Here is a 16,505-nt window from a genome sequence, read left to right as displayed (position 1 = left end):
TTTATTGGGGAGGGGCTGGGTGGGGAGGGTGGGGAGGGGCTGGGAGTGGAGGGTGGGGCTGGGTGGGGGGTGGGGTTGGGTGGGGAGGGGAGAGTGGGGAGGGGCTGGGAGGGGAGGGTGGGGCTGGGTGGGGGGTGGGAGGGGTGGGGGCTGGGTGGGGAGGGGCTGGTCACCCCGTGGTGCCCTTATAAAACTCAACGTTTCACCTACTCACGCCGGCTTGTGCCCGCCCTCACAGTCGGGCATATTTGCGGAATACACCACGCCGCCGTTGACCCTGCAGGCCATTGACCGAGCAACCCGACGTTCCTACCAGCTCCCTCCGCAGGAGGAATGTGTTTTAGTTGACCAGGTAAGACCCACTGAGCTGCCAATGTCGCTCTTTGGCAGAAGCGACCTGGCCGTCACGGAATGAGAGCTCAACGAAAGTGTCTCGTCGAGTGGAAATTGCGAGCAGCAGCCAAATATTCTGAGCGCGTGTTGCTCGATGTGGAGGGAGGACCTGCAGGAGAAAATGCCACGCAACCAAGGAGAGCGAGATGCAGACTGCAAATATACAGCAGCAGCAGCAGTAGGCATTGACAGGGACGGGATCGAACCCACGACCTCCTGCGTACTCTGACACGTGTATTCTGACACGTGATCTCTGACAGGCGCAAGCACGCTGTGTCCATGGCGAGACAGAACGGCGATGGAAACACGACGAGGCCAGAGAATGAGAATCCCCGCGTGTGTGTGTCCGTGTGTGTGTCCGTGTGTGTGTGTGTCCGTGTTGTGTGTTGTGTGTGTGTGTCCGTGTGTGTGCATGTATCGGTGTGTGTGTGTCCGTGTGTGTGTATCCGTGTGTGTGTGTGTCCGTGTGTGTGTGTCCGTGTGTGTGTCCGTGTGTGTGTGTCCACACACGGACAGTAGTAGCGCGCTAACCGCGGTAGTGTAGCGGTTAGCGCGCTGCGCTATGAACCTGGCGACCCGGGTTCGATTCCTGTTCACGGCAAACACCAGTGACGATTATCTGAACCGGTCCCGGGCCTCCCCTAGGTCGACTCAGCCTCAAATGAGTACCTGGTGCGATGTGTAAACATCGCCGCTAGGGAGACAAAGGCGGTCGGGCGTGGTGCTGGCCACCCACCCCCTCGTGTGCCGTGCTGGCCTTTATAGGTGCTCGCTAACAGCACTTGCCCCTACAGTCTGTTTAGGCTACACGGGGGATCTTTGTCTTTGTTGTGTGTTCGTGTGTGTGTGTGTATCCGTGTGTGTGTGTGTGTATCCGTGTGTGTGTGTGTCCGTGTGTGTTTGTGGTGATAGCAGTAGGGGGAGCGGTAGTGTAGCGGTTAGCGCGCTGCGCTCACGGCCAACACCGGTGACGATTATCTGAACCGGTCTTGGGCCTCCCCTAGGTCGACTCAGCCTCAAATGATTACCCGGTACGGTGTGTAGTAAATATCGCCACTGGGGAGACAAAGGCGGCCGGGCGTGGTGTTGGCCACCCACCCCCTCGTGTGCCACAGTGCCGGCCTTTCTAGGTGCTACTCGCTCACAGCACTTGCCCCAACAGTCTGCCAGGGGGATCTTTGTCTTTGTGTCCGTGTGTTGTGACGGCCGCAGCTGCAGCAGCTGTCAGCAGTGACGTTGCCCCAGGGGACTCGACAAGAGCCCCGCCCACCACCACGTGGTCACGCGCAGCCGCGGCCTCCATCGCGTGACGCGCAGGACGCGTCACCGGCGAGCACGTGGCACGGCCTCGAATACAGTTGCAATGCACGATTTCAATGCACAGCTGCAATGCACAGTTGCAATGCACGATTTCAATGCACAGTTGCAATGCACAGCTGCAATGCACGATTTCAATGCACAGTTGCAATGCACAGTTGCAATGCACGATTTCAATGCACAGTTGAAATGCACGTTTGCGATGCACGATTGCAATGCACGATTGCAATGCACGATTTCAATGCACAGTTGCAATGCACAGTTGCAATGCACGATTTCAATGCACAGTTGAAATGCACGTTTGCGATGCACGATTGCAATGCACAAATGCAATGCACGATTTCAATGCACGATTTCAATGCACAGCTGCAATGCACAGTTGCAATGCACAGTCGCGATGCACAGCTGCAATGCACGATTTCAATGCACAGCTGCAATGCACAGTTGCAATGCACGATTGCAATGCACAGTTGCAATGCACAGTTGCAATGGACGATTCAATGCAAAGTTGCAAGTGCACGATTGCAATGCACGATTTCAATGCACAGCTGCAATGCACAGTTGCAATGCACAGTTGCAATGGACGTTGCAATGCACAGTTGCAATGCACAGTTGCAATGCACAGTTGCAATGCACGATTGCAATGCACAGTTGCAATGCACAGTTGCAATGCACGATTGGAATGGACGACTGCGATGCACAGTTGCAATGCACAATGCACAGTCTGTGCCACAGACGTGCACGGGACCACTTGCACACAGCAAGGTGCAGCCAGTTGACGGACTGAACCTCAGAGACTCACGCACAGAGACCCATCGACTCACACACAGAGACCCATCGACTCACACAGAGACCCATCGACTCACACACAGAGACCCATCGACTCACACACAGAGACCCATCGACTCACACACAGAGACCCATAGACTCACACAGAGACCCATCGACTCACACAGAGACCCATCGACTCACACACAGAGACCCATAGACTCACACAGAGACCCATCGACTCACACAGAGACCCATCGACTCCACACAGAGACCCATCGACTCACACAGAGACCCATCGACTCACACAGAGACCCATCGACTCACACAGAGACCCATCGACTCACACAGAGACCCATCGACTCACACACAGAGACCATAGACTCACACAGAGACCCATCGACTCACACAGAGACCCATCGACTCACACAGAGACCATCGACTCACACACAGAGACCCATCAACTCACGCACAGAGACCCATCGACTCACACACAGAGACCCATCGACTCACACACAGAGACCCATAGACTCACACAGAGACCCATCGACTCACACAGAGACCCATCGCCTCACCACACAGAGACCCATCGACTCACCACACAGAGACCCATCGACTCACACACAGAGACCCATCGACTCACACAGAGACCTATCAACTCACCACACAGAGACCCATCGACTCACACACACAGACCCATCGACTCACACAGAGACCCATCGACTCACCACACAGAGACCCATCGACTCACCACACAGAGACCCATCGACTCACGCACAGAGACCCATCGACTCACACACAGAGACCCATCGACTCACACACCACAGACCCATCGACTCACACCACCACAGACCCATCGACTCACACAGAGACCTATCAACTCACCACACAGAGACCCATCGACTCACACACACAGACCCATCGACTCACACAGAGACCCATCGACTCACCACACAGAGACCCATCGACTCACGCACAGAGACCCATCAACTCACGCACAGAGACCCATCGACTCACGCTCAGTGACGCGATCTCAGAGGTAACTCTGTGATGTCCACTTCCGTGGGCCCCGTTGTGTTTGACCAGAGGCGTCCATTGTCGGCGGTCCTGAGCCACTGCTGGAAATTCCACATTAGCACGACGGGGATCCACTCTCCTCACGAGATGCCCACGATGTAACGTCACATTGAACACACGTACAGTACGGTGCGGTTGTTTTTAGGATAAAACACATTTCACATTAATTACAAACGAACAAAATCACCCACAATGCACCCCGCCACCCAGAATGCACCACGCCGCAAACCCTCCCCCGCCTCTCGCCCCTCCCGCGGTCAGCAGCTCTTGAGCTTGGCCCGAGTCCTGGAAGGGCGATCAGCACCGGGCGGGGGTAGGGGGGGGTGGGGGTAGGCTTGCCAGGTGTTGTAGGCGTACAGTGATACGGGGGGGTCTCTGGGGTTTCCTCTGGGGGGTCTCTGGGGTTATCTGGGATGCTCCGGTTTCCCAACGTTTCATGGCCGCGGCAGTGGCAGCACCCTCCTGAACGTGTCTTGAGACTCAGAGCCGTGCACGAGATGATCCGGCCCCGCGATGGCTCGGGTTGTTGTGTTTTTTCCACTGCGCAAGCCGAGCCGTGCCGTGCCGACGTCACCACGCGCGGTGGACAAGCGGAGACGCGAGTGGGCGGCGCCGGATGGACGAGTTCCAGCTCGGTTCGGCAAACGGCCGCAGTGGGAAAAAAGCAAAGCAACCACCACCCGTGTATGATGTGTCGTGCCAGGGGGCCAGCCCTGGCACGGTTCGGTTCGCCAGTGGGAAAGGGTGGGGTACGGGTGAGTGAGTGAGTGAACGAGCGAGGCGTGCCAGCGTTGCAGTGTCAATACTTTAACCCTATTACACTGGTCAACACACTTTTTCTGGCATAAGGTATTCCAACGGTGTTAATGTAATTTTGGGGTGCTGATTCCAAATCTGGCATCAGTTTTTGTCTATCACATCAGGTTTTGAGATATTGCATTTTCAATAAAAACTGCAGAAGAAAATATTAAATAAAGTGGCTATCTACATTAATTATATTATAAACACTATCCTAAAATACAGCACCTTATTTTAACACTAAAGCAGTCAACTGACTCGCAACAACTGGCAATCATAAGTGACAGAGTTAATTTCGGGTAAAATCAATGAAAATGGGGTATGCCGATAGCTAAAAATGAGATGTGATAGAGCAAATCTGAGATCAGATTTGGATCAGCACCCTGAATGAGTCTAAAACAGCTGCAAAAGAGTCCCAGGCAATAAATGTGTTTTGTTTGTTGACCAGTGTTATTTGACTCTCTCTTTTTCGCGTTCTCTGGGAAGATATTTTGTTCGAAATCAGAATTCTTAGAAGTGATGACGTCCACCCCGCGTTTGATTGTGCTGCAAGAAGAAGGAGCCTGTGGGAGAGAGGGAGGGGGGGGAGAGAGGGAGGGGGGGAGAGTGGGGGGGAGAGGTGGGGGGGAGAGTTGGGGGGGAGAGTAGAGGGGGAGAGAGGGGGGGTGAGAAGAGGGGGGAGACGAGGGGGGGGGAGAGAGGGGTGAGAGTGGGGGGGAGAGAGGGGAGGGAGTGGGGGGAGAAGGAGGGGGGGGAGAGGGAGGGGGGAGAGAGGAGGGGGAGAGTGGGGGGGGGAGTGGAGGGGGGAGAGAGGGGGGGGAGGGGGGAGAGGCGATGCAAGATTTAAAACGTGAAATATGAAAGCGTCCTTATTGATGCCGTCACCCATGGGCTTTTCCGTGAATTCAATATGAGCTTTAAAATATCCTATGAGGCGGACCACGGTGTGACACGCTTGTGTGACACGCCGCTGGTACACACAGCATCACCGTTGGCTAGGGATGTGTTGAACGACCCTCGCCTGGTGTATCACGTCCCCGACCCTGACGACGCTCTGCTTGCTGCTGTGTATTTGGAGTCTGCTGTCGTCTCTCCTCTCATCATCATCCCCACGGTGGACTGGGGAGATGTTGGACTACCTCGCCTCGTATGCAGGAGGACGTGGAGTTTCCGATCCCCAATCCGACGAATCCCTGCTGCTGTAATATTTGGAAGTTTGCGTGTTTCCTCTGCATCCATCATCCATCACGGTGGCTAGGAGATGTTTGACTATATTCTAGATTGTGAAGGCTTTCGTGGACTGCAAGGGATTCATACCTCTTGGGTTTTTTTCGGTAAAGTCACCGTAGGTTTAAAAATAGTTTAGAATATATAAAAGTAAAATAAAAAACAAATTAAAAAATTCACGACGTTTCGGAAGCAACACAAGCCGGTCCGTCTTCCGGTGGCAACCGTCACAGCCACGATCAGCTGTATCAAGTACATGAGAGACTACCTCGCCTGATATGCGGTGAGGGGTGGGTTCGATCCCGATCCTGACGATGCCTCTGCTTCGCCTAGCTGTATCTTTTGGAGTCCCTGGCTCTGCTCTCTCATCATCATCATCACGGTGGTAGGAGATGTTGACTACCTCGCCTGGTCTACCAGGTGGTCCGTGGGCTTCGATCCAACCCTGGACGATGACTGCTGCTGCTGCTGTGTATTTAGAGTTCTCTGTCATCTCTTTCCCACCCCGTGGGCCGCGTGCATCTTGTCCCCTCCACATTTAGAGTCAACACCGTCACGCGCTTTAGAGTGATTTGCGCTGCTGCTGCTGCTACACATTTCCACACGACGACGACGACCAAGATGATGACGAACCACCAACTTGCTTGAGTCGCTATCATCTGCGGTGGCCGGTTTCGCTCCTCGAAAACGAGACACCAGAGGTCTGCAAACCGAGCTTTGATTCCTTACCCTTACCCCGGCCGCACCAGGGTCGCAAACGGGTAGCGGGTATCGGGTAGGGTACGGGTATCGGGTACCCGGTTTGCTCCTCAAAACGAGACACGCATCAGCTTGGCGGAGACCTTTCCGCGGTTAGAAACAACACATTTAGTCTCAAACCAGCTTCGCCCCGGGACTTGGAATCTTGCCTTGGATGAATTTCATGTTCCCTTTATTTCACTGAATTACATTGAAGCTTGCACTAAAGAAAAAAGCCGAAACCAAATCAATGTATAACTAAATCCGATGTTTTTCACTGAAGGAAATTCAACCTTGAACCCACGTGTGCGCGTGGTCGATTTCGGCAACTCGGGAATGACGCGGCGAGCTGGAAACTCGTCGCGTTCCCTTCGAGATTCCAAGACAGCGTCAGCCGGGCAAATGACATGACGTCAGAGCTCAGCGTTCGGAAGTTTTTGTTGCGTCACACAAACGGATTAATCTTCCGCTTTATATTGAAGAGCGAGCCGATGCGGAGGGTGGGGGGATGCGTGACGTCAGCAGGCACACCGCGTGACGTCAGCAGGCGCACGCGTGACGTCAGCAGGCGCACCGCGTGAGTCAGCAGGCGCACCGCGTGACGTCAGCAGGCGCACCGCGTGACGTCAGCAGGCGCACCGCGTGACGTCAGCAGGCGCACCGCGTGACGTCAGCAGGCGCACCCGTGACGTCAGCAGGCGCACCGCGTGACGTCAGCAGGCACACCGCGTGACGCTGCGCATGCGGGTGACATCACAATGTGACGTCACCGCTCACTGACGTGCAAAATGCATCCATTTTTGCGCCCCCCCCCCCAAAATACAAAAGTCTTTTTTTAGACTTTTTGCATGCTGTACAGTCTGGAGCTGCCCACATGCCAAATTTCAAGTTTGTTTGCATGTCGGGAAGTACGCTAAACATCGAACAGCTACACACATCACAATTTCCTTTATACTGGTAGGACATCCTGGTTACACCAGCCCACAGGGGGATTATTGTGTCCGTCCGTCGTGCAGGGAGGGACTGGGTGGGGCTGGGTGGGGAGGGAGGGGCTGGGTGGGGGGTGGAAGGGGTGGGAAAGGGTGGGGCTGGTGGGTGGTGGAGGGGTGGGGCTGGGTGGGGAGGGAGGGTGGAGATAGGGGCTGGGTGGGGGAGGGGCTGGGTGGGGCTGGCTGGGGGTGGGATGGGTAGTGGCTGGGTGGGGAGGGGGCTGGTCACCCCGTGGTGCCCTTATAAAACTCAACGTTTCACTACTCACGCCGGCTTGTGCCCGCCCCACAGTCGGGCATATTTGCGGAATACACCACGCCCTGGCCGTTGACCCTGCAGGCCATTGACCGAGCAACCCAACGTCACTACCAGCTCCCTACTCCGCAGCAGGAATGTGTGTATTCATACATGACAGATCGATGCAAATTGAGAAGGGCTCACATCGTTCTTAGTGGAGCCACCCCGAAGACTCACCGGACTTGCGCCGCTTGAGAGCGAACGTGATCAGCCAGGCTCCCGACGTCAGGCTGACACCTCCCAGCGCGACCACGGCCGCACCCTCCCCCCGCCAGCCACCTCGTCACCATCTTCACCTCCACCTCCTCTCGGCTCGGCACCGGGAACTCCGGCTCCTGGACCTCCACCCGGTCTTCCGGCGTGCACCGGGACGCTCCACGGGGCTGAGGCCGCCGTCGTTGTTGGTCGGACCCGAGTTGTTTCCAATGGACCGGGACTGGAGTTTGTTCAAACTGGAGTGGAGCTTCGGATGTTGACTGGGCTGGAGCAATTGTTGACCGGGCTGGATCAGCTGTTGACTGGACTGGATTTTGATAAAACCGGGCTGGATCAGCTGTTGACTGGACTGGATTTTGATCAAACCGGAGTGGATCAGCTGTTGACTGGACTGGATTTTGATCAAACCGGACTGGATCAGCTGTTGACTGGACTGGATTTAGTTCAAACCGGACTGGATCAGCTGTTGACTGGACTGGATTTAGTTCAAACCGGACTGGATCAGCTGTTGACTGGACTGGATTTAGTTCAAACCGGACTGGATCAGCTGTTGACTGGACTGGATTTAGTTCAAACGGACTGGATCAGATGTTGACTGGACTGGATTTAGTTCAAACTGGGCTGGATCAGCTGTTGACTGGACTGGATTTAGTTCAAACCGGGCTGGATCAGCTGTTGACTGGACTGGATTTAGTTCAAACCGGACTGGATCAGCTGTTGACTGGACTGGATTTAGTTCAAACCGGACTGGATCAGCTGTTGACTGGACTGGATTTAGTTCAAACCGGACTGGATCAGCTGTTGACTGGACTGGATTTAGTTCAAACCGGACTGGATCAGCTGTTGACTGGACTGGATTTAGTTCAAACCGGACTGGATCAGCTGTTGACTGGACTGGATCATCTGGAGCGGCCGTTGACCAGACTTCTGGAGCTGCGGTCGGCAAAGCGCGGAGCGGAGTCGCCGTGGAGTGGCCCCCGGATCGCGGCAGGCCCGGAGCGTCCTCGATCAAAACCTGGATCTGACTTTCTTGGCCTGGAGCCGGAGAGCCACGTGACGCTTCCGCCTGGTCTGCAACACGGACGGTAAAAGTAGAATTGGGATTCATTTTCTTGGTTATTTCGGTAAAGTCACGTAGAATGGAAATAATAAAATAATAAAAATAAAACATTAAATAATTCTCACGACGTTTCGGCCACAACGCAAGCAGCCGTCCTCAGGTGAAGAACAGGTCTGTCGGGGAGACAGCGTCTATGAGAATTATTTTAGTATGTTTTATTTTTATTATTTTATTATTTCCCTTCTACGTGACTTTACCGAAAGAACCGAGAAGATGAATCCCTGCAGTCACGAAAGCTTTAATTCGAAATAGAATTGGGATGATGATTATTACTGTGATGATGATGATATGAAAAATAAGAATGGGGTTTCTACCCCTTTCTATCAATAAAACAGGAGTTCAGATGTACAAAGGGGCCGTCCATAAATGACGTCACGCGATTTTGAACGATTTTTGACCCCCCTCCCCCCCTCGTCACACGGCGTCACAAAAGTCAGACCCCCCCCTCTCAAATATGACGTCACAAAGCTCTGCCCCCACCCCCCAAAATTAAAACATGCTTCAAATCGCTTTCAACTATTGTCATTGTAGTGCGTATTTAATGTGGCGCTGCACTGATGTTGTAGGAGAAAACATTTATTAAAAGTCTATTTAATTAAGTGGAACGTGTTGTCTATATTTATTTAAAGTTGCGCATTTTAATGTGACGTCACATTTCTCACCCCCCCCCCCCCTCTCCTCGTCACACATCGTCACAAATGTCTGACCCCCCCCAGGTGCGTGACGTCATTTATGGATGGCCCCAAACACCCAAATCGATTAATCCTTTTACAATGGATCAAGGACTGCATTAACCACGCACGCTGCAACGTCTAAAGGCGGGCAGCCCAAGGGCAATGCCACACACATCGGAGTATTTCTGGGTCGGGGGTGAGCAGCAGCTGTATCATGGGATGCATGTTTTGCCGGGATCAAAGTATGAACAGTAAGAATAGACGTTTCTTCTAGATGTGAAGCTTTCGTGACTGCAAGGATTCACACTCTTAGGTTTTTTCGGTAAAGTCACGTAGGTAAAAAATAAATAATTAACTAATAATAGAATAAAAATAGAAATAAATAATAAAATCACGACGTTTCGGAGGCAACACAAGTCTCCGTCATCAGGTGGGACCGTCAACTTGTATTTAAGAACTTGTATCTTGGAATTTTTGCCTCACTGATACAGTAAATTTAGCTGTGACGGTTCCACCTGATGACGGAGACTGTGTGCCTCCGAAACGTCGTGATTTATATATTTTATTTCTATTTTTATTTCAACAATTATTATTTATGTTTTATTATTTATTTTTTACCTACGTGACTTTACCGAAAAAACCTAAGAGTATAATAGAGTTTCGATTTAAAGCTTTCGTGACTGCAGGGATTCATCTTCTTGGTTCTTTCGGTAAAGTCACGTAGAAGGGAAATAATAAAATAATAAACAATTCCCCTTCTACGTGACTTTACCGAAAAGAACCTACGAGTATAATAGAGGTGTCACCCTTTCTGACAATGCAACAGGTGTTGTGTTAAGACCAGGGTGGGGAACATCCAGCCCGAGGGCCGTATAATGCCCCGCGAAATTATTGGGTCTGGCCCTGCCAAGGCAACCGCAGGCGGGACTCGAAATTCAATAAATCTCGGAGCAAACCTGGAAAAGCAGTTGCGAGTAGCAGCAGCAGCATCATCAACACCAGCTAACATCATCACACGCCCCGCCAAAGAAAAGCAGTTCCAGCCCATCGCGTTAGGGGCGAGTTAATTAAACGTTTGAGCAAATATAATGAGGTTAATTTATAAGTTGGCGTCATCTGGTCCAACCCATCTGAGACTAGGCTCTAAGGAAAGCTGTCTCGGGTGTGGACCAATCAACTTCAAGGACAGTGCATACATTATCAGAGTTGTGTTTTTTGTTTGCATTATGACTGCAGGTATTGTGGTCTATGCAAACATGACTCCTCGTAAAAAAAAAGGTGTCAGTTTTGTTGCCAGATAGAAGGGTAAAAAAACAATTATCATATTTTTTACGGGCAAATGAGGTACCAATGGTGAAGATAAAATAGCTTAAGTCCAGTTTCACAGCAGGGGGCGATGTTGCTGCTGCTGCTGCTGTGGTCACCGCTTCGCGCGTTTTCAGATGCACTTCCGCGGCCGTCTGGAACGCGCTCTTCCGATATTAAGAAGCCACTGGAGGAGCGATGGCACTTTGCAATCGTCATCATCTGGGTTCACAAACTCGTCTGTCTAGAACTGCGCTTTGCCTCTAGTTTGTTGACCGTCCCCCACACCTTCGATTAGCACGGTTGGCTACGTACGGTACGAAAGAAGTTTAACATATAGTACGTAGCCTAGGGGCACCCCCAGTGGCAGCTGTCCCTGTGCATCAGTCTGCTGTGTGGTCGAGCCTTGGGGCATCTCCACACGACGGGGCGCGGGGCGGCGGGGGGGGTGCGGCAGCAGCAGTGGGCGGTTATCGCGACCATACTTCACCAATCCTGGTGTCACCACCATGAATCCTCCTCCTGCTGGGCCTCACCTCTGTAGCACAGCGCACCTCTTCTTCCGCCGACAGCCATCGTCGTTCCAGCGCCCGTGTCTCTCGTCCGCCCCCCGCCGCCGCTGCCCCTCCTCCGCCCCCCCACGTAGAGCTCCACGCACTCCTCGTCGCTTTTTCCTGCGTTGGGCTCGCCGGGCGCCCAGGGCAGGAACGGGGCCGGCGCGCCGCCCTCCAGCCACCGCCAGACGCCCGCCCCGTCGCGGCGCAGTCCCAAGCCAGAAGGCGGCGGGGGGGGGGGTGCGGCGTGGGGGGGGGCGGCGTGGGGGGCGTGGGGAGCGGTGGCGGCGAGCGCGAGGCGAGCGTTGAGCCGCGCGTCCCCCACGGTGGCGAGGTGCCCGCCGTGCGAGCGGCAGTAGCGCGCCGCCGCGCACCACGGCAGAGCGCGGGCCGAGAAGAAGAATTGTCCCGCGTGTGGCGTGCCCGCTGTAGGGGGGGGGAGGGGGGGGGAAGAGGAGTGAGGGCGGTTGGGAGGTGGGCAGAAGAACCAGCAGTGTGGTTGTGTGTGTGGTTGTGTGTGTGGTTGTGTGTGGTTGTGTGTGTGGATGTGTGTGTGGTTGTGTGTGTGGTTGTATGGTTGTGTGGTGTGTGGTGCCGGACGGGCAACACTGTCGTGGACAGTGCTGATTCCAATTGGCCCTCTCCCCTCATGGCGTCTGTGACCACCACAGCGGCCAAATGGGGGCTCTGGACGGGTGCGAGGGACTGGTAACCCCTCCACCTTCAATTATTTACCACTAAACCACGACGGACAAATTTAATGAATAATCTTGTGCGGGGGGCCCCCGGGGGGACAGGCGTCTATGACGTCTCCTGGCCAAACCCCCATTTGGCGGAGCCAGGAGATTGAATCTTCACCCTCGGGGCTCCTCCAGAAACAACAAAAAGCCACTACGAATGGCCACATGGAATGTTCGAACGCTCACTGCGGAGGAGAGGCTGCCACTACTTTGTCGGGAGCTGGATCGGTACCGCCTAGATCTCTGTGGTATTCAGGAGGTCCGGTGGACCGGTTCTGGCTCCTGCCACCATGAGGGGTGGACAGTCCTCTACTCGGGGCAGGAGACTACCAAACAACAGGGAGTGGCTCTTCTTATGAACAAAAGAATGAAGGAGGCGTGGGAGCGTGGAGGTGAGGTGTGGGAAGCTGTAAGCCCCAGGCTATGTTGGGCTTGCCTTCCCCTCTTTAAGAAGGGGGACCGCACAGACTGTAACAACTACAGGGGTATCTCACTCCTCAGTCTGCCGGGAAAGGTCCTGGCAAGGATTATTCAACATCGCCTTGCCAGGCACGCTGAGGAAAGGCTTGCGGAGCCCCAATGTGGTTTCAGGAAAGGGTGGTCCTGCACAGATGCCATATTTCTGTCCGTTTGCTACAGCAGAGGCATTGGGAATTCCAACAAGACCTACATCTCTGCTTTATTGACCTGATCAAGGCCTATGATACCATCAGTAGGGCTGGGCTCTGGGTTGTTCTTCGTGCCTTCGGAGTCCCTGACCGGCTGCTCACGATCATTAAGGACCTTCATGATGGTGAGCGGGCCCGGGTAAAACTATGTGGCCGGGAGTCGGAGCCATTCCCTGTTCACCTTGGGGTGCGACAGGGATGTCCTCTGGCTCTAAAATTATTTAACATGTTTATCGACCACGTAGTTCGTGCAGCCTTTGATGGTTGTACCAGAGGAATTTCCATCTGGCACAGATATAATGGGAGGCTGATCGATAACCGAGTGCGGTCAAGGAATGGCTCCCTATTGGTCAACCACGTTATGTATGCCGATGATCTGGTAATAGCTGCTCACTCAGAGGAGTTGGAGACGCCTGCTGCTGAAACTGGATTGTGCCACTAAGAGGTGGGGCCTTACCATCGGCCCCACCAAAACTAAGCACCTGCCTGGGTATTTTGTACCATCGGGCACTCCACCCCCAAAACTCCCAATCGGTGATGGGGCAGTTGTGGAGAGAGTGGAGAGTTTCCCATACCTGGGCAGTGTGCTTATGACCGGCTCCAGTTTGACAGCAGAGGACTCACTCCGAATCAGTCGAGCGGCAATATCTTTTCATCGGTTGCGTAACGCTGTGTGGAAGCTACCTGGTCTGTCGCTTTGCACGAAGCTTCAAGTCTTTTCGGCCACGGTCATTCCCTACCTTCTCTACGCTTGCGAAACGTGGACCCCCCTAATGGAGAATCTTCGCTGATTGGAAACATTTAGGCTGGCCTGCCTACGATCCATCCTGGATTTAACCAGGCTGGATTGTGTGAGGAGCTCACAAATCTTTGAAAGATCTGGGCAACATCCCATCGGTAAGCTCCTCCAGCAGGCAAGGCTGCGTTGGCTGGGTCACTCACTGTCTGTAGAAAAGGGGGAGATCATACAAACTCCACTCACTCACTCACTCTCTAGAACATGGGGAGATTATACAAACTCCACTCACTCACTCTGTAGAACAGGGGAGATCATACAAACTCACTAACTCACTCTGTAGAACAGGGGGATATCATACAAACTCCACTCACTCACTCACTCTGTAGAACAGGGGGAGATCATACAAACTCACTAACTCACTCTGTAGAACAGGGGGATATCATACAAACTCCACTCACTCACTCACTCTGTAGAACAGGGGGAGATCATACAAACTCCACTCACTCACTCTGTAGAACAGGGGGAGATCATACAAACTCCACTCACTCACTCACTCTGTAGAACAGGGGGAGATCATACAAACTCCACTCACTCACTCTGTAGAACAGGGGTAGATCACACAAACTCCACTCACTCACTCTATAGAACAGGGGAAGATCACACAAACTCCATTCACTCACTCGCTCTGCGAGAGTGACCCACCAGCCGCTCGACGGCGTTGCGTTACCTGTGATCATCAGCACTGCTACGGTGACTGCCGCTCCCGCGATTTTCACCATCGCTCGCTCCGAGTCGGACAAATCTGTGGGCGCATCACCGCACCACGTCAGTCAGGCGCGCGTGGCAATCGTGCACATGCGTGTTAGAGAGACACCCCCAGACCCAGGGCTCGAACCCAGGCTCTGGGCAGGGCTGCATCAGAATCTCCGACACGGCCATTATGAACTCGGTGAGAGAGAGAGACACCCCAGACCCAGGGCTCGAACCCAGGCTCTGGGCAGGGCTGCATCAGATTCTCCGACACGGCCATTATGAATCCATTGAGAGATCCCCAGACCCAGGGCTCGAACCCAGGCCCTGGGCAGGGCTGGCTCTGTGCCATGCCCATTATGAACCCCCTGAGAGAGATCCACACTCAGCCACACGAAGAGTAAAAAAATTAACCCGTAAAAACAAAGTTCTTCACTATAAATCCTTTATATGCGTGGCGGCTAGAGTCCTCTCGTCCTCTGGCTTGAGATGGCTGCCACCTATGGGTCAGATGATTGCCTGCCACCATTAAGCAATTGGTAATTAAATATTTTTAAAAAATTCCTAAAAAGTGTAAAGTTATGGAAAAAAATTTTCACGAAAATAAATTGTCACGCACAACGAGTCTGTGTGCAAAATGTCAGCTCGATTGGATCACGAGAAGTGGGTTAAAAAACTACCGAAAGATTTGCACGGTCGTAAGCAAGCAAGCACGCAAGTGAACTTAATATAAAGGATTTAAAAACAACTCAAAACGAAGTTCAACTCTTGCTTCGTTTGCCAGGTAAGGCCCACTGAGCCGCCAATGTCGCTCTTTGGCAGAAGCGACCTGGCCGTCACGGAATGAGAGCTCAACGAAAGTGGCGCATCGAGTGGAAATGTGACAACGTCCAAATAACGGATGATGTTTCTAAATGTGGAGGCGATCAACCGGAGAACCCGGAGAAAAATCCACGCGACCACGGGGAGAGACACGCAATCTCCAAATATACAGCAGCAGCAGCAGGCGTCAGGGTCTGGATCGAACCCACCACCTCCTGTATACCAGGCGAGGTAGTTAACATCTCCTAGCCACCGTGATGATGATGATGAGAGAGACACGCAAACTCCAAATATACAGCAAGCAGGCATCGTCAGGGTCGGGATCGAACCCACGACCACCTGTAGACCAGGAGAGGTAGTTAACATCTCCTAGCCACCGTGATGATGATGATGAGAGAGACACGCAAACTCCAAATATACAGCAGCAGGCATCGTCAGGGTCAGGATCGAACCCACGACCTCCTGCACACCAGGCGAGGTAGTTAACATCTCATAGCCACCGTGATGATGATGAGAGAGAGAGACGCAAACTCCAAATATACAGCAGCAGCAGCAGGCGTCAGGGTCGGGATCGAACCCACGACCTCCTGTACACCAGGCGAGGTAGTTAACATCTCCGAGCCACCCTGATGATGATGATGAGAGACACGCAAACTCCAAATATACAGCAGCAGCAGGCGTCAGGGTCGGGATCAAACCCACGACCTCCTGCACACCAGGAGAGGTAGTTAACATCTCCTAGCCACCGTGATGATGATGAGAGAGACGCGAACTCCAAATATACAGCAGCAGCAGCAGGCGTCAGGGTCGGGATCGAACCCACGACCTCCTGCCTACCAGGCGGGGTAGTTAACATCTCCTAGCCACCGTGATGATGATGAGAGACACGCAAACTCCAAATATACAGCAGCAGCAGCAGGCGTCAGGGTCGGGATCAAACCCACGACCTCCTGCACACCAGGAGAGGTAGTTAACATCTCCTAGCCACCGTGATGATGATGAGAGAGACGCGAACTCCAAATATACAACAGCAGCAGGCGTCAGGGTCGGGAACGAACCCACGACCTCCTGTACACCAGGCGAGGTAGTTAACATCTCATAGCCACCGTGATGATGATGAGAGAGAGACGCAAACTCCAAATACACAGCAGCAGGCGTCAGGGTCGGGATCAAACCCACGACCTCCTGCCGACCAGGAGAGGTAGTCAACATCTCCTAGCCACCGTGATGATGATGATGAGCGACGCAAACTCCAAATATACAGCAGCAGCAGGGTCGGGATCGAACCCACGACCTCCTGCCGACCAGGCGA

At 53.4% G+C, this 16,505-nt stretch overlaps 1 long non-coding RNA gene across 2 annotated transcripts in view; it reads right to left on the bottom strand.

Moving 5' to 3' along the window:
• Positions 1–11,744: 11,744 nt before the first annotated feature.
• LOC133361229 (uncharacterized) overlaps positions 11,745–16,505 on the bottom strand; it is a 12,096-nt gene continuing 7,335 nt past the window's right edge. For both annotated transcript variants that reach the window (XR_009757339.1, XR_009757338.1), the window contains exons 2-3: positions 14,349–14,423; positions 11,745–11,900 (exon numbers count right to left, since the gene is read on the bottom strand). This is a non-coding gene — a long non-coding RNA (uncharacterized LOC133361229). The remainder of the gene's footprint in view (positions 11,901–14,348; positions 14,424–16,505) is intronic.

This window comes from Lethenteron reissneri, chromosome 71 (assembly GCF_015708825.2).
Source record: "Lethenteron reissneri isolate LAM-NWPU_2019-01 chromosome 71, ASM1570882v1, whole genome shotgun sequence".
Lineage (NCBI taxonomy): Eukaryota > Metazoa > Chordata > Hyperoartia > Petromyzontiformes > Petromyzontidae > Lethenteron > Lethenteron reissneri.
Note: the sequence above shows the minus strand (reverse complement) of the source record. Positions and strands in the feature narration are given on the sequence as shown.